This window comes from Notolepis coatsorum (assembly GCF_963971535.1).
Source record: "Notolepis coatsorum genome assembly, chromosome: 7".
NCBI classification, from domain to species: Eukaryota; Metazoa; Chordata; class Actinopteri; order Aulopiformes; family Paralepididae; genus Notolepis; species Notolepis coatsorum.
The window spans coordinates 135287569-135307235 of NC_140171.1; positions in this window are offsets into that span (position 1 = coordinate 135287569).

Consider the following 19667-nt stretch of genomic DNA (forward strand, 5'->3'; position numbering starts at 1 on the left):
TAATATAGATTAAAACTAAATTATATTCAAGAGAAAATGTGTAAACCAACTAGCATCACTCATCTGTGTTACAGAAGCACACTCTACAAGGCACTTGCTGGACCTCTCCCTGACCTCTCTGTGCTCAAGGTGGAAGAGGCTTATAAAAACTTTGCCCCCCTGTCCAGGCCATTAGTCTGTACCATGGGGATGTCTGCAGATCAACCCTTGGTTGACTCTCGCTTTGGACCTGTCCAGGTAGGGGTGGGCAATATGGTGATAAATATCATTGAGACGATACAATATCTCCACGATATGCCTTTTCAGAGATATCATATATATCGTGATACACTGAGGGAGCCATATCAAAATTCCTGTTGAATTGTTAAGAGATTCATTGCAGAATTAATTAAAACCTGCTTGAAATGGTATTTTGGTCTAAATGGTCTCTTACTCCTTTTTCTTTTAGTTTTTGTTAGCTTGTAGGTGGTTGTATTGTTAAGTAACTTGAAAAATAACCGTAAAAACCAACATGAAAAAGGATCGTGATAATATTGTGGATCGTGATACAGCTTGATAAATATGGTGATATTATATTTTTCCATATCTCACACCCCTATGTCCAGGCTGGAAGTGTCCTGTCCTACCAACAGCCCCCAGTGAAAGCACGCCACATAGAGCATCATGAAGATGCTCCTCCATTCCCCCGACTTCCCCTGGATGATTACAGACTTGACCAGACCCTGCAAGGCTGCCAGTTTGTCCTCAGTGAGCATGATGAGCTTCACATCAAGTCTCTTCAGGTCACATATAATACTGCACAGAGAATCGAAGCAGCAACGACAGAGCAGAGTGGGAGTTCTGAGTGGAAACTGCTTCGCAAACAAAGACTGACCTCATCCAGGTATGGCTGCAACTATTGATAATTTCTTAGCAATTACTATACTGATGACCTTTTCAATAGCATATTCAAGAAGCACATTCTAATATAATTTGATTTGTTTGTGTATATACAGTATAATCAGTGAAAAAGGTGAACCAATGAGCTACATTGGTTATTTTTAATCAAATCGATTATAATTGCTTAGTTCAATTGACTGTTGCACCACTACCTCCAGGTTCCGAGAGGCGTGCCATGTTCGGGGGCTGACTTCAGCAACAAATTTGGCTCAGAGAATCATTAAAGGTACTGTGCAAACGGCTGACATGAAGAGGGGACTGGACATGGAGATCGAGGCCGCAATAGACTATGCCAAGTTGAAGAACGTCAATTATTATCCCTGTGGCCTGGTGATACACCCTGATGTTCCCTGGCTTGCATCCTCCCCTGATGGCAAAGTTTTTGATCCCCTTGAGCACCCACCTTTGGACTGGTGGAGTTCAAGTGCCCCAATGTTCCAAGTTTTGTGGACTGCAAATACATGAGCATGGCAGATGGCAAACATGTATTGAAAAAACAGCATTCATACTACTGGCAGGTTCAAGGGCAGCTTCTTACTTCAGGCTTGGAGTGGTGTGACTTTGTTGTGTGTGCACATGATGACTTGTTTGTGCAAAGGATATACAGAGATCCAGGTGTGTTGGCGAACATCAGACAGAAGGGTGACTGGTACTATTACTATGTGTATATGCAGAGCTTTTTAGGAAGGGCATAGGTCAAGCCTGATTTACAATGGGGGTTAGGGTTAGATGGTGCCAATTTAACATTTATACATTATACATTTACTCCACAGAAGGCTGAATTGCCCAGGCCTTAACAAGAGGTCCATATTGGTAGTTGCTCAGTAAGCAGGCTACGGTCCACATAGAGTTTATGCTTCCCATCGAGGCCACTGGGATATCGGAGTGGAAGAGTTTATTCAGCTTAATTCTTCCAATTAGTCTTTCAACATGGACTCGAAGGTGCACAATCTCCTGGGTTTTCTTAACCTGCTCTGCTGGCATCTGACTCTGCTTTGAGAGGAAGGGTGGGCAATATAGTTTACCCGGGATACAGTCCTGTATCATAAATCCCTTGTCTGCCATCACAGCCATATCCTCTGTCAGCAGGCGTTGGAGGCCTGACTGCTTAAACAGCTCTTTGTCACTGATGGAGCCAGAATACAGTTCGGAGATGAAGGTGACTGCTCCATGAGGTGCCATCCCAAGCAGGCCCTTCAGGGTGGTATGAGACTTGTAGTTGGAGTACAGTTCACTTTGCAGAGTCAGGCTTTCTGGCTGTTGGCATCTCAGCTCTGTGCAGTCAACAACTACCTATACCAAATCAAGTAACATCAAATTAATGTAATGTATGTGATATCAGCCATCAAATTTGTATTGTTTAAATTAGAATTTATATTGTTTAGACTAGAGGTTGTATTTATGTTTGAACAATAGGCGGCACACCACCTCCATTATAGCACCTCCATTATAAAGGTCCTTGCTATCAATAGACTCTTTTATGTAGTGACCAAGCAAAGAAGAGGTCACAGTTGGCAAAAAATAATTATTTTGGTCTAGTGCTTGTGTGTAGCAAGTCAGTTTATGTAACAACGAATACAGTAGTATATGAGTGATTATGTTTACCTGTGTGTCTGCGTATTGGCTCTGCCTGAACTCCCTCGGCAACACAGCCTTAACTTGCTCCTGAGACATCCAGATGGTCAGTGAGCCAAGTAGAAAGTACAGGTAATGGGTCCATGTCGTGATGATCCGGCTAGCCGTCGATGGATGGATCCCAAAGCGATCTGCCAGGTCAACTTCTGTGGATCCCAAGGCCATGTACATTAGGTACAGGAACATCTCATCCAGCAGAGGAAGAGCATGTCTCTGTAAGAAATTGTACAAAACAGATTAGACAATTATTATGTCAAGCATTAATTTCCCACATATTTCCAATAGTCAGAAGAGGGAAAGAAATGTTTTTTCCCCCCAGACATTTACACAGCCATCTCATCTCTTACTGATGTCAAAAATACATGCATGCTATACGTAATCCTGCCATTTCCCTTGACCGAGGTACTGGCATCATAACTGCAGCTGGTCCATCTACATTGCATTATGGCTATTCAATGCTCTCTAAAGCAGTTAGGATGGGAGAAATGCAGAGAACAAATTTCCCTAACACCATGTTGCTGTACTTTTAATTACACCTGATCTTGATTACATACTTTTGTGGTATAGATATGCTACAGTAAAAACATACCTCACTGTTCAAAATACTAAACCAGTAAACACAACTTACTGAGTAAGTACATGGGAAAATTATTTCCTAATTTCTCAGCTGGGCTCTACGTGCTCGAGTGACCCGGATAATGTTGGCAGTGGATGGTTCTATGAGTTGCCAAAAGGTCAGGTGCTCATAGCTGGCAAATCTAAGGAACATTAAGACACAGGCATGCTTTATAAGCAAGGTTTCATATAATGGCATTTACAACATCATGAATTCTGCATTGTACCTCATTGTTACTCATTTTACTCTGTATTGTATGTATATTGAACATTCCTTTACTTACTTTTTAATTACTTTTTTACTTATTTATTTATTTTACTGTATGAAGCACACTCTCAGGGGCTCATACAGAAACAAGCATTTCATTGTAAAGTAGTCTGTATTTTATTTTGACTAATAATAAACAAACTAATGTTATTCATATGAAATTGGTATGGTGCAAGTTGTACTCACCTTGTGAAGACTCTAATCTGTGAGTCTGAGCCTTCAAATCTACGTAGCCCAAACCGAGATTTAACTGTCAAGTCCTCCACTTGCTTAGTAAGTTGACGGATGTGATCTTGCATCTCGTCTCTTTCACTTAAGGCCAGGTCAACTGCGGCAGGTTCAGGGGCTGTGCAGTAGTCATGGTCACACACTTCCATTGCACCTGCACCTGCACCCACTCCCTCCCCGTCATTGTCAGTCTGGTCTGCGGATTGATTGATTGAATACTTTATTAGACAGAGATACAAACAGCACAAGTACAGTACACACACTTGGTATAAAAGGATAACCCAAAAAAGGTCCTGAGGAGTTGTTTCCATTGAGGTCATGTGTATTAAATTCATAGATATTGAAAGACATACAATAATATATCCTAGACATCATCAGCACTAGTAGCAATAAAACACTATAGACAGGGCAAATCCTATAACAATTTGATAAAAGGGTGTGCCTTATGCGATTTTTCCTGTAGAATCAATTTCTGCAATGTATATTTTTGTATATAATTTATTATGACTTATAGATCGATTGTTATAGGATTTGCACTGTCTACTAGTAGCAAATAAAGTACAGTAAACAGTTGGGGTGGGGGGTAATTTCTGGTGTTAAGTTTAGACGTTAATCAGACCAATTACCTCCAGCACCTCCATCCCTGTCATTGTCAGTCTGATCGGTGCAGTTAGCCACTGGTCTTTCTCTCCTCCCCCAAACACTCACACGTTGGCGGACTTTATAGCCATTCCATTCAAAAAGCACAGGCAATGCTCCCTTTGTGAGATGAGGACGGCCATCAGGAGTTTTAATCATGTGTTCAGTGAGGAAATGCCTGCTACACACCCTGCTATTAGAAGTGACAGTGAAGTCATCCCTTCTTATGTAAACAAGCCACTTTGCTCTAACAGCAGCATCAGCTGGGAACTTATGAAAACTCATAGAACAGAATGAAGCTGAGGTAGAGCAAAGAGGGACTGAACAAAACTCGTGAGAACCGGCCGCCCTCTTCATATATTTCACAGTGCCTTTCTTCATTCTGGATAGCAAGGGATAGCAACAGTGGGATGTTGAATGCTACTCACAGCAGGTCCCTGTATGCAAAAACGAGATGTGAAAGGATTAGATTTTCATAAAGAATCAGTCTATTTTGAGAATCACACATAAAGAATGCTAGGTTAGCCTCTCTCTCTACATCTAGATCTAAGTAAACTAACAGTAACGTTTATACATGAAATACAGCCTCTCTCTCTCTACACTAGTCATACATATAGTATCTACAGATATGTAAGAGGATTATATGCAGGTATGTGAGTGATTAATTAGAGTGATTAATTCGGTTTGAGAAAGAAGTGCAGCTAACTATTTAGCTTAGCTGCAATGCATCTGCAATCTGCTTTGCGGTCCAATGTTCACCAAAACACACACCCACACACTTCATAGTTTGTTCCTCAACGTTATATAGACAGGTTGTAACTGAGGGGTTACAAAACCCTGACTGTATTAAAGATTGTGATAGATTAAACCACTGCTAGTTATGTACTTTAATTACTGGCCAGACAGTACATCAAATATAGATGGTGAACACCCACAAGAACACGGCATTGACAAAGAAATAGTATTTGAGGGTAATTTATTATTATTAGGCAACATTAGGTTACAGAATGAGAATTAGGGTCGCGCTTGTATGGCGAAGAATATGCGTAAAGTCAGTCAATAGCATGAGTCACTAAGAATAGCAGGAATCCTACGATGGGTCTAAGTTGACACCACCTGTCGTATAGTAGCAACTAGATAGGGCAACACTGGTACCGCCTGGAGACAATGGGTTCCCTCCGGGGGTGTAAGGCCTGGAGGGTGGAGGAATGTTCGGATACTCAGTCTGATTCAATGAAGAATAAAGAGACTCCAGGTACAGGAGTCGGTCCTTGTAAAAAATCCCTTGATCAGCAGCAAAAGCAATAACTGTAATCCAAATGCTCGATAGCAATGATGACAGCCAGCCAGCCTCCGTCCATGAGGCCAGCCCGAGTTGTAATCCTCACGAGGTTGAATCCCAAACGATAGTGGAAATCAACGATGCTCTTCTCCGGGTAACACGTTCCAAATCAATATAATCCAACCAGTAATGGTTCTGCAATCTTGACGTTACTGCATTAAACTCTGACACTTTACTATTCTATTCGCACATGTTCTCAACGCTCTGTTAGACGCACAGCTTCTCACTCCATTAGAATCACACTGAACTTGTCACACTGCTTGCTTAGACGAACTGCTGCTGTGCGCACCTGCGCCAGCATATATACTTAAGTGGTTATCTAGTACCAAACCTCAGTTCTTGTCTGGTATCAATACACTGCCAAAGGCATGTCCTGACTAGCCCCAAACTCGCCCATTGCACCTGTCTGAGTGCGAGACTGCCTGGCGCCTAGGGGCGCTGTCCAATAAGGAGAGCGAATATTACTCTGGTTTGAACGCAGGTAAAGGGATATTCCGTGTATATATATAAATAATATACAAAGTATATCAAACAATAAATGTAGATTCTCCGTTTTAATCTGGCCCTTCACAACACAGGTAATGTTTTGTAAACTAACGTTATGTTTAGAATGGAATGAATACATCAAGGCAAAGCCCGTTAGCTCAAAGCTAATCCATCCCGTTTTGACTAGTAGCCTCTGTTAGCCAGCATTAGCCTTCAGTAGCTGATCTAAGTAAACTAACAGTAACGTTTTTACATGAAATACAGCCTCTCTCTCTCTACACTAGTCATACATACATATAGTATCTACAGATATGTAAGAGGATTATATGCAGGTATGTGAGTGATTAATTAGAGTGATTAATTCGGTTTGAGAAAGAAGTGCAGCTAACTATTTAGCTTAGCTGCAATGCATCTGCAATCTGCTTTGTGGTCCAATGTTCACCAAAACACACACCCACACACTTCATAGTTTGTTCCTCAACGTTATATAGACAGGTAATGTTTTGTAAACTAACGTTATGTTTAGAATGGAATGAATACATCAAGGCAAAGCCCGTTAGCTCAAAGCTAATCCATCCCGTTTTGACTAGTAGCCTCTGTTAGCCAGCATTAGCCTTCAGTAGCTGATCTAAGTAAACTAACAGTAATGTTTTTACATGAAATACAGCCCAAAAACCCTGCTGACAAACGTTTGCTTATTAAATACATTCTATACTATAATATTACAAACGTTTCATTACCTCTCTGTGATGACAAAGTTGTTTAAATAACAGGAGAAAAGTTGATGAAAACAATGTAAGTTGATGGGACAGGAAGTACCATTCGCAACCCGGAAGTCCTACCGGAAGCGCCTACTTCAGGTTGTGCAAGTGGAGAATACGGCCAATGTGTATTAGTACGGACGACCAGCTAAACTGAAAGCAAATGTGGAGCGCTGGGCTCGAACAGGTAAGCCCAGCATCTCCAGATTTCATGGCGAGCGCCTTGCCCACTACGCCACGTAGCCGCCCACTCTTTCGAAGTTGGTTAAGGTTAGAGTTTGGAATCAGGGCTGGTGGTCTATCGCCCTGCTCTAAGACAAACTCTAACCTTAACCAACTTCGAAAGAGTCGCCAAGCTTAACCAGTGATAGAACTAGGCGTAACGCGATTGGCGCTGAGAGAAACGTCAGTGGCCAATCAGATAGCGGAAAACTGCAAGTGCGTTGGTAAAAGACTACACGTGTCCAGGCCAGCAACAGTTATATAAAACAAATCATCGAATCGCCGGTTACAGCCCTAGTTTTTTGCATCATACAACATAAACTTCACACACATTGCATCCCACACATCCACCAGACACTGACAACTCACTTCACCACACTATAAAGTTGATTTCTTATAATTGAATTCATTTATTACAATTAATTTAACTAAGGCTTACCTCCTTGATTGTTGTGACCTGAATGAGCTGGTCTTAAACAATATCCTTGCATCAGAGTTCAGTTAATGGCTACCCTTCTCATGTGTTGGATTCACAAACTGCTACACACACTCCATTAATCCAGGTCTGTTTTCTCTATGACAAATATATACCAAGAAGAACTATGGCACAACGACCCAAGAAGAAACATTTGTCAAGCCCTGAAGTAGAAGAGTTACTGGTGGGAAGAAACGGAAGCATGTAAGCTGTGACAACAACAGAGGAAGAGAACATGGGAATATATTATTGTGACATTAGAGACATGGACCATGAAGTTAAAAACAGTTTGCCATAAGATTAGAATCCAAAAAGCACATCACTCGCCAACATTCAACATATCTGTCTGGTCATTTCTCTCCCTATGGCACTGTTTGCCAAGTGCTGCAAGCATGCTCATGGATCTTTATATATCATCATTAATCACTTTGATCAATTATAGCCTAAGCTGAACTTGTATTCCCAATTTAATTGCCCCATGAGTTTGTTCACAGCTTGGTTACAGCAGGGGAATGCCATCAATTCTAAGAATTTACATATGTTCTTCCTGTGCCCCAGGAAGGGTAAGTCAGTATTTGTTAACATGTACCACGCTCTCCTAAAGCTAGAAATCAGAGAGAGAAACATCCAATATTTGAAGTAAGTGGGATGTAAAATGTGGGGCTGCTCTATAGACAATTAATGGGGCTCTTGACCTTATGAGGCCATGCAATCTTTGCGTGAGCTCTTACACCAAACAAGGTTTATATTATAGCATTATTATAGCTAAAGGTCTGAACCAGAAGCATTACTAGAAGAATTCAAACCTAATTTGGGTATAAGACCCCAGACAAACATTATATAGCCTCAGCAACCCTTCAAAGCTGTAAGCCAGGCTAGTGTCCCACATTCTTAAGTTACATCCCTGTAATATCATTATGTCCCACTGCCATGGCACTTGACCAGCCAGTGATGAGAAGTACTGGATGGACTTCTCTCTGATGGCCATGAACTTCTTGGAAGGGTTGTGGCTTCCAAGATGAGGGATGACATTGGCTACTATGGCATCAATGGCAGTGGACCTAGGTATGGGGATTCGCTCCTCACTATGTGACCTGATATAATTGTGTAGTTTGCACATTGCCTTCACAACACACAATATATGTCATATTATGAATAGATGTTTGGATGTGGGCCTATGTCCAAAGATGTGGAAGGAGGCTAAGGTTTTTCCTTTACCTAAGGATACCAAAGATGCTTTTAATGAGGGAAATTCTAGACCTATAAGTATTTTACCTGTCTTGAGTAAAAGCATGGAAAGGGGTGCCCAACCATTTTTGAACCAAGATCTACTTTTTAATTTACCACCAATTCAAGAGTATTTAGTTTCAAACAAGCTTGCAACAGATTATCAACATCAGTGGCGTTGCTCAATATGTCGGGCCCCCCCGCAGGACGGACCATGGGGCCCCGCCCCCTCCCCTAAATCAATGATAGACATCGCGGCCACTTTTTTAATGTTTATTTTTCAGGCATCTTTTAACTTTCTGTATAAAGATACATCTGATTACAGTATAGGGTCAGTACAGTAGGAACTGTATAATAATATAATATCTTGTCTTGATGCCCATCGTGTCGGGCATAGTCTCTTCAGTGTAGGCTGGCCAGCCTTGGGCACTGAGAGGTGTGTTTCCAAAAGCTCCCATCGTTTGATGCTTCCACTAAAGAATACATATAGCCTTTCAACAGTGTCGTAGAAGTCTTTTATCTCAGGTATATTTTGGCATGCGTCGTTGAGTACAAGGTTTAAATTGTGTGCTGCACAATGAATGTACACAGCGTTAGGCTCTTTATCCCTTATGCGTTTTTGTACACCGGAGTAGACGCCACTCATACACGCAGCCCCGTCATATCCTTGTCCGCGGCACTTCCCAAGTGGTATCCCCTTTATCTCCATCGAGTTGAGAATTTCTCTCTCTAGACCTGCAGCAGTTTGGTCTGTGACTGCATGGAAGCCCAAAAAACTTTCGTTTATTTTCACCTCTGTAGGGTTTCCATTTTCATCTTTTGCTATAGTAACATATCTGAACACTTGGCTCAGTTGGTCTACTTTTGAAATGTCCTGGGTAGTATCCATTATAATCAAATAGAATTCTGCATTCTTTATGTCTGTAATAATTGTATCCTGCACTTTTTTCGATAGTAATGAAATTATTTCGTTTTGAGTTTGAGGACTTAGGTAGTGCACCTTCTTTTTGCTTTCAATAAGCCTTTGCAGAACTGGATCATAACGCGCCATAAGTTCTATGGTAGACAAGAAATTACCATTATCGATATCACCTATTTTCTCTCTGTGACCCCGGAAAGCAAAGTTGCGAGAGGCCAGTGGACTTCTGTCCAAAACCCCACCTCTCTCTTAAACTCAGATGATATTTGTGCGTCAATGGTCAGATTATTTTTCCACGTATCATACACGACACATGCTGCCAAATGAGAGCGAGAGAATTCGTGTTCCTTAATCTTTTTAGAGAGACCCTGCCAATCATTTATTCCTATTCTCCACGCTTGGTGGCGATCAGATGATGATCCAGCACTGCTCACAGTACACCCGGTCCATAGATGGCGAGTAACATAGCCACTTGCGCGGAATTCTACATCCAATTTTAGATGTTTTGTTATAGTACTCTTTTGAAAAGCATCTTCCCTTCCCATCCCTTTTGAATGGCCCTTCAGGGTGGCATGGCCCGTTATTCAGAATGTACCGTTTAACAGCATCGTCTTCTAAATCTACAGGGAATTTCCCCCTATCAGTAGGGTATTCAGTCACAGAGTTGTCGCTGGCCAACGTGTCCCTGGGGTGGGTGGGAGCTGCTGTCACTGTGGGGGCACGGCTCTCTGGCTGGGCAACCTTGGCTATGTCTGAACTGGCCTCGGAGGGGGCACAGCTGACTTCTTGCTGACCTGCAAAAAGTAACGGATTAAATTCCAATTCCAATGTAACCAGTAGCATACATTACTGACTCGTACTGTTTATGGCGATTGGCGAATAAAACTGTCTATTATTCTAACTAGGGCTGTCAAAATTAATGCTTTAATTTTGGAGATTAATTTAAATGATCTAAAGCATAGGTGTCAAACTCATGGCCCGCGGGCCAAATGTGGCCCGCCACGTCATTTGATGTGGCCCCCAAGAGCTCTGGTAATTTTTTTTTTTTTTTTTAAACATTAATCTTGGGTTAAAAAATAGCGGCGTTAAAATAATTGTGGGTTAATGCGTTAATAAAGCTTTAACTTTGACAGCCTTAGTTATTACACATTCTTACACATACATGTATGTTGAACATCTGAGGTATTGATGAAGTAACAAAGGAAAAAAGCCAAAAGCACTTACTCCTCAGACATCGGTGGATCGCCCAAACAGGAAGTGATGCGCAGGAAGTGGTGCTCGCCCATATTTCGTCCGGGCACTCGCTATCGTTAGCGGGACTCCATCTTGATACACTGGACATCGATCGGTTGCAAATAACTCGATAAACAACATGATTTGGACGTATATACTATTATACAACCTGGAAATGGATCGCATATTTCTACATCCCATAATAGGAACATTTCTGTTCCACACTCATCGCCCAACGCTATGAGGAAGCTACGTTAAGATTCAACGTTATTTTCTAACGTGTTCGATACTAACTGCTCTAATGATCATATCACCCACACTAGATGAATCATATAACGTTGGCCACGGAATTATAAACGACCCCCCCCCCCCCCATCCGGTCAACATCAGATCATAAGTAGTAACTTCTAGAAGCACGTCCATTTGACATTTTTTATCTTGCGCAGATTGCTATCAAACTGTATTTGATCATCAATATAATGCATTTGGGGCTATAAATCACGTTCTGGAGAAAGCTGCAGAAAACAATAAAAACATACTTATACTTTAGACCGTATTTTAGTATGAATATGTGAATGAAAAAGTATAACGTTGCTACACCCTGAACAATAGATATAGGATGTTGAATGGGCCATAGTAATGTCAATTTAGCAATACAATTTAAAAAGTTATAGCCCTGCAAAGAAGGGGAACTTCTCCATATTAAATAGGGCTGGCGGAGGATGGTAAATTATGAATTTAAGCATGGCGATCAAAGGGTTAAATGCCAGTTTGTGTGATGGCATCACAAATTATTGTAAAAAAAAAAGGAAAATATTTTCAATATATCAAATGCAAAGTACATTTTTCTGGGGGGGATTATTACAGGCTAGGCATGTGTCAATGATTAGCAACAACACAGATTTTGATGGATTTTTTGTAATGTCAGATTTAACAACAACTCTTTTCAGAAAAGTGGGAGTATTTCATTTTTTATCTGACATTACAAAAAATCTAAAAATAAAAATGGTTATGATCAGGGCTGAAGTTGAATAAAAGATTTATGACTGTTTAGACTGCATTACTCTCTGTCACATTGATCTCCTGGTTGTTCCCCACTTGGCCTGGCCTGCTTCTAAGTTCAGTGGCCTGACTGTACTTTTGCATTTTTCAAGTACCACCAGCAGTACCACCAAGTACCACTAGTGGTACGCGTACCACAGTTTGAGAACCACTGGATTAGATGCACCGTTATATAAGCCGCAGGGTCGAAAAATTGGGGAAAAGGCGCTGCAATAGTCCGAAAATTACGGTAGTATATGTATTGTATATGTATTTTATCTTTGCTCTATTTTCTTTTATCTGTGAAGCACTTTGGTACAGTCACAACTGTTGTAAATGTGCTATATAAATAAAGTTGATTGATTGATTGATTATAACTAATTTCAGTTTTTTCCCATTGATCCTTGTTAAGCAGATGAGCAAGAAACAAAACAGTTGTGCTCACAGTCTGAGTCTTTGGTCAATAGTCTTTTTATGAGAGTCAGTATCCGTCTTCCTCCGACCATCCAAACACCTGGAAACAGCCGAGCTTTCTTGGTGGGAGGAACCCAATCCTTGGTCACGTCGCCGTCTTCACAACGCAGGCTTCACCTCACTCAGTCACACCAGTCTCACTCCGCATGAGGTGCTAAACTAACTATAGCCTGTTATATAGCATACTTGCATCGCGTCCCGCTCTTAAGCCATACCGAGATATACCTCATCTCATGTACCTATTGTATTCCATCAACGAATAAAATCAAATACACCCACCACCTGCCAGGCCCCGCCCCTTTAGTGGCGTGCTACATAGTACTGGGCATGGCCACCACTCACTCTTCCTCTATTTTCATTTCCATCATAGCGGATGCAAGTCGCCCTATGCAACTAGCTGTTCGAAAAGTTTAGAGAAATTAGGTTGAGTGCTTACCGAAGATTTGCCTACCACTGAAATCTTCGCGGCATGTTCTGGCGATTCTGCGACTCTGCAGCGGGATGCATTTTCGATGCATCTCAGCGTCGAGTTCGGTAGTTTCCTTGTCTTGTTGACAGCAGACAGCGTGTGAGGTGTAGCTATCGAGCTACCTCGCACAAGGTAGGACTTACGCCACAAGGCATTATCGCTGGTGTTAGTAAATGCTGCTTGTTGTGAGTTGTATTTTGCGCCAGGGGCAGGATGTTTGGGTAAACGTCCCTCTAAGAGGTGGACGTTTCCCAGGCTGTCCTGGAGCGCGCTGCCAATACTAAATGCTATAAATGCTGGGTCAATGTTCTACTGTTCCCCGCTGTGGGATGTCACTAGGCATGACAAATGCTGGCGTTTGTGATGTGCTCGAGTTGTCCCGAGAGACAACCGAGTGTGTATTGGCGCAAGCGGTGGGATATCTGGGTAAACGTTGTTGTTTTCCCCGTTATCCTGAAGCGCGCGGCTAACGCTATGCTATTTTTGGGCTACTGTTTCTATTCTGTCTCTCTGCTACGGGAATGTCTGTCTATACTACAGTTTTCCCCTTCTCTCAACCATTCATGCTGACGGTCAATCGGTGTCTACTGGGGGAGTAGTGCGGGGGGGGCTTTGTTTACCTTCATGGGTAAATGAGCTGAGGTCTAGGGCTGGTGTGCTGTTGTGAATATTATGAATGAATGCGGGACTGGTTCTCTCTGGTCCGCCTCCCCTTAACGTCGTGTGCATGGGTTTGCCCATTCTACAGTATGTTTGTGGTGTTAGTTCATTTATTCATTAACCCCTTCATGGTGCACACCACAGTGGAGGTTGCTGTTTGCACCCACCACTGGTGCTCCGTGTTAGCATCAGTCCTTTGCTTTTGACATGTTGAAACAGTGCCCCGCCCGGCCGACGCCATGAGGTGGGTTGGCCCGGCGAGTGGCTGGTGGGCTGCTAAAGCCTGTACCGCCACGGTATGGAATTGGCAGCGATTAGTAACTGTGTTCGAATTGCTGTTTTTTCTATAAAAAAATGGTGTCTGGTGGCGGGGCCTTGAGGGCCAGCCGACGTCGACACATCGCGCGAGGTTGTTGACGGTATTAGCTTTGACCTAGCCGCAAGCTATAACCGCTCAGGGCTCCCCTCTCCGCAGAGGATTTTGGTCTTCCGCTGGAGCGCGGGCGGTATTGTCCTAGGCCCCACACCGCCTCACACCGCGCAGCCAGAAGAAGAGAGAGCACGGCCTCGTCAGCGGCGATGACGAGGCCCTCGACAGGCGGCCATGTTTCCCCCGCCAGAGGTATCCTGGGCGTTGAATCGACAGGTGTCCACAAGGCCGACAGCCTTGGCGGCCGAGGGATCGGCCATGTTGGATGGGCTCGGCTTGGAATATACAAGCCGTCGCCGTCCTGCCGCGAGCAGCCCGCTCTGGGATCACTCCCTCCCCCAACACCAGCGGAAAAAGGGGGCTCTGATTGTTTCCTTTGGCTGCGGGCCGCGTGCCTTTGTTGAAGCGCGGGCGGCCCCACTTTTCGCTTCTCATGGGGACAGGGGCTGACACCCAGTTGATGGCTGAGCCTGTCCGTGAGAATGTTGTGCTGTCAAGCGGCTCCCACACCATAAGCTGTGTTGGTTGAGCCTGGTGTTACGTCTGTCAACTATAAGTGTTGTCAGCAGGGGGGCTCGAAACCTTTTGAGGCACACAGTGCAGGCTTCCCCGGCCTCGCCTTCGCCAGGCCAGGTATCATGTTGGTGCCTCCCACTCCTGAAAGATTGGCAGTGGTCTCGCAGGCGCGCATGATTTGGGTGGTAGTAATATCACTGCAGGGCTACGGTGTGTAGGAACCCATGGGGTCCTCACGCCTTGCATGTCCGGCTGCAGAACAACTCCTCAGCATGTTCTGGAGGGGTGTTCAGTGGGGGGGCTTTTGTCACCTAGATTGATGTCAGCTTCCCCCGTATCAAACCGGCCCTTTCTGTCGGGGTCCCACCTTGGGTGCGATTGCCTCGTGGGTAGTGTCAGGTTCCGACCCGACTCCACGGAACGCTCTGCTCGCAAGGGTCCAGGGTTGGCTACGCACAGCGGGTGGGACCGGGCCGACTATCTACAGTTCCTGGCGGACCTGCGCCACATGGTGGCGGGTGCGTTGGGAGTGTCATCACATATGACTACGGCAGTACCATATGTCGAGGTGGATGGAGAGAACGCTGAGGCGGGGACTTGTATTTACACAACCCCACCCGTTTTCGGGTTTGGTACAGACCCTATTGTCAGGGTCACCAGCAGTGACAGCTCTGGTCAACGAGATCCAATCTCTGTGGACGAAGCAAGCCATAGTCTTGGCGTTTTCCTCCCGGTGTTCTCTGGTGCCTGAGATATCAGGAGGGGGGGTGTCAGACCCATGGGAAGGTTCAGCATTTTTTGGATCGTCTCCTACCTGTTGAACACTGTCAGGTGGGGGTCTGGTTCTCCTCCATAGACCTGTAGGATGCGTATTCGCATCTCCGATCTTCCATCCTAGGGCTTACCTACGCTTCCTTTGCAGGGTTAGCGTATGAGTACCAGAGGCTGCCGTTCGGTTTTCTCTGGCTCCCCGCATCTTCACCAAGTCCGTGGAGGCCGCACTGGGGCCTCTGCGTCGTCAGGGGTTACGAAGTGTATTCTGCCCTGACGACGTTCTGGTCCTTGGCGGTCAAGGTGGATCGTCGGGTCTCGTACCAGGCAGGTTCCTACCAGCCTGGGGTTTGCTGTAGACTGGAAGTAGAGTACTCCTCTTCCCAGTCAACGGTTGGAGTGCTATGGGCATCCCTCTCGGAGCGTGTTGTCGACACGCTCGGGAGGTTCCGTCCTAGGACGGTTACAGCGCTGTCCGTGATACGCCTGCTCGGTATGATGGCATCTGCTCATTCCGTGGTCCCTCTTGGCCTCCTCTTCACCCCAGGAGGGGGTTACGGAGGTGGGTTTTCCAGTATGGAAATAGACCCGGTGAGAGGCAAGTGGAAGCAGCTAAGGTTCCCGTGTCAGTACTGGGGGACCTCGCCCTGGGGGGTTCCTCACCAGGGGGGTCCCCATGGGCACTAGGCTGTCACACGTCACGTTTTTCACTGACGCCTCCCTCGCTGGAGACACGTCCAGCCAACGCAGTAGGGGGCAGCTGGCAAACCATGCTGCCCGGTCTGCGCTACGTTCAATGTGTTGGTATTGAAAGCGGTCCTTCTGGTCCTCAAACGGTGTTGATCAGGACGGACAATACGACGTCAGTGTCGTATATCGACAGACAGGGAGGAGTACGCTCCCCCCGTCTGCACCGGGCGGCTGGCTATGGGCGTCCTCCATCTGCGCGGCCTGAGGGCTCCCCACATCCCCGGCAGGGTGAATGTGGGTACAGGTGTAATGTCGCGGGGCGGTCCTCATCCTGACGGGTGGGGATTACGTCCGGACATAGCCAGGCAGGTCTGGGACCGATGCCGTGCCGCCTGGGATTTTTCCCCCATACATCTGTTAGGTCAGTTGTTGGGGCGGGTACGTTGAGAAGCGCAGGTCCGTGATCCTGATTCCGCCGGACCGGAGCGCAGCTGTGTGGTTCCCGGTCCTGATCCAGCTACTGGTAGCTCCGCCATGGCCTATTCCTTGGTCAGCGAAGGCCCTCACTCAAGCACACGGGTCGCTTTTCAATACCCGGTGTTGTGCCAACGTCTGATGGTTTGGCTGGTGAGAGGGTAAGTCTGGAGAGGATGGACCCTTCTGTGGTTGATACCATCCGGAATGCGCATGCTCCCTCCACTGTCGCGCTTACGCGGGCAGATGGCGTATGTTCCAAGAGTGGTGTAAGGCGGGGGGCAGGGACCGGTGTCCTGCCCCCTGGATACTGTCCTTGTTACCTCCAGTCTCTCCTTGATAGACTGTCGGCTTCGACGGTGAGGGTATATGCATCAGCTATATCCTCTTATCATGAGGGATTTGAGGGTGATGTTTTGTTCAGCCACCCTCTTGTGAAGCGTTTCCTGCTTGGCGCCCGACGCGTTAAGCCGGTAAAACGCTCTTTGGCTCCGAGTTGGGATCTTCAATTGGCCCTCGGTCGGTTGTCCTTGGCCCCGTTTGAGCCTCTTGAGCAAGCGCCGTTGGAACAGCTGTCGTTCAAGACCGCGTTCTTGCTGGCCGTCACCTCCGCTGAACGCGTGGGTGTGCTTTGTGCTCTCTCGGTACGACCAGAGTGCCTGTCTTTCGTTCCGATTGTGGTGCCACTCTGCGGCCTAATCCTGCCTTCGTGCCTAAAAATATCGGGAGTTCCTTCCGCTCCAGGGATATTGTGGTTCAGGAGTTTCATCCACCTCCTCACGCTAGTGAGTTGGAGGCGGGCCTTCACCTGTCATGTCCGGTCCGTGCTTGGGGATTTACCTCAGCCGTACTCAGGGCCTCAGGGCTACCGATCAGCTTTTTGTCTGTTACGGTGGTTCTCGTGCCGGTAAGGCACTATCGAAACAGCGCCTGTCCCATTGGTTGTGCGAGGGCATTGCCCTCTGCTACACGTTGGCCGGGCTGGATCCCCCTGGGGGTGTCAGGGCGCACTCCACTCGTGGGGTGGCGGCCTCTGCCGCTCTGCTGGGTGGGGCCTCGGTGGAGGACATCTGTGCTGCAGCTTCATGGTCCTCCCCGGGTCCCTTCGTAAGGTTTTACCTCATGGACATGACCGGGGGTTCTGTCTCCCAGGCGGTTCTGAGGTCTGTGGCCTCCTGCTTCCCGTCCTTTGGTGGGGTAGCAGGGGTGTGTGGGTATGGGCCACAGTGTGTTGTGTCACACGTGGTTCCGCCTGTGCTGTGTGTTCAAGGGGTTCTAGTTCCCTCTTGTTCGCACTCGGGTGGAGTTGACTGCGCCCCCTCTTCATTAGGAAGGATGGGGTGACGGGACTCCCCTTCCCCCTTGATGTGGGCTTACAAGTCCTCAGGGGGTGCATCTGTCGGGCCTCGCGTCCGCTCTACCCCATATCTCGGTATGGCTTAAGAGCGGGATGCGATGCAAGCACGCTATATAACGACTCGTTATATGAGTACTGGCTAAGCGTCCCGCTCTTAGCGTGCCCTGAGTTCCCTTGGGGAAACTTTTCTTTGGAAACGTTTTTTTTCCGAGGAAGAGTGAGTGGTGGCCATGCCCAGTACTATGTAGCACGCCACTAAAGGGGCGGGGCCTGGCAGGTGGTGGGTGTATTTGATTTTATTCGTTGATGGAGTACAATAGGTACATGAGATGAGGTATATCTCGGTATGGCTTAAGAGCGGGACGCTTAGCCAGTACTCATATAACTAGGTTATATACATAACCTGTCGTTAGCTCCCGCTTGCCAACTATATGTGCTGCTAGCCAGAAATTTGCATAGAGAATCTTATACTACTAAACGGCTGTATACTTTCGTCCTTCAAGGATTTTGAAGTTGTGAAGTTTTCCTGCTTCTGTGGGGGGTACTTACTGTATATGCAAATATCCTGGCGAATGGCATTGCAAGGCTAAACAATAGTATCCAATGATGATGTTTAGGTGAAAAAAGAACAGGAAAACAAATTATTTATACCCTTTTTTTTATCAAATACAAATGTTATACATTTGCAACTGTGGGCATGCCTGTCTATCACGAAGAGGACTGGAGGTGATGACTTCCCTAACTGCATCGGCACTGTGGATGGGAAGCACGTCGTCATGCAGGCCCCCAGGCAATACAGGATCCCAGTTTGTGGATATGGGACTATGGGAGGAACAGCAATAGTGACATCCTCTCAAACTTCACATTTGGCAAAGCCCTGAAGGCAGGAACCCTTTACACCACCCCCCTGGACTCCCTTCTACCTGGAGCAGACCGCCATGGCCCCATGCATTATGTAATGGTTGGATGAAAAAGCCTTCCCCCTCCAAAGGACATTCCCTGGCACTTGCTCCAGAGAAGAGAATTTTCTATCGACTTTCTCATGTCCGTTGTTTTGGTGGAGTGCACATTCGGCACCCTGGCCAACTGGTGGAGAGACTTCCATTGACTCATTAGAGTCCACCCAGAGCTAACAGGATGTGTTTGATTTAATTACGGATCCCCATTAGCTGGTGCCATAGCAACCAGCTAGTCTTCCTGGGGTCCACACAAAAGAAACATACAAAAACAATTATTATTGCAAAACAAAATTATTAAAAGTCAGTACTCAACACACAATGCATAATGAAACTAACAATTAAGATGGCTAAAATTACATGCAATTTTACATTACAAAATTACATGCAAGCACACAAAAAATATATATATAATATATATATATATATACTTTACAGTGTTAAATACAATTTAAGATTATGTTTAAAAGTGAATCTACTGTAAATGCAGCAGAGGTTTTGAGGCAGGTTATTCCAAAGAGTTAATGCTCTAAAAATAAAATATCTCCTTAATAAAGTGTTGGTTTTTTGGACCTGGCAAATCAAGCTGCCCACTACTGGAACCTCTAGTGTAATGCTCATGCACAGTATTACTAAAAACAATCTGTTTATGTATAAAAACTGGAGTTTACTGCTCATGACCAACTTGAACAGCACAAGTCTATTAAAAGACAATCTATTTTCAACGTTAAGCCAAGAGAGGCGAGCATGCATACTGCTCACATTAGACCTTAGTGACCAGCCCAGTACCAACCGTGCTGCCCTGTTCTGGACCACCTGGAGCTTCCTGAGGTCACCACT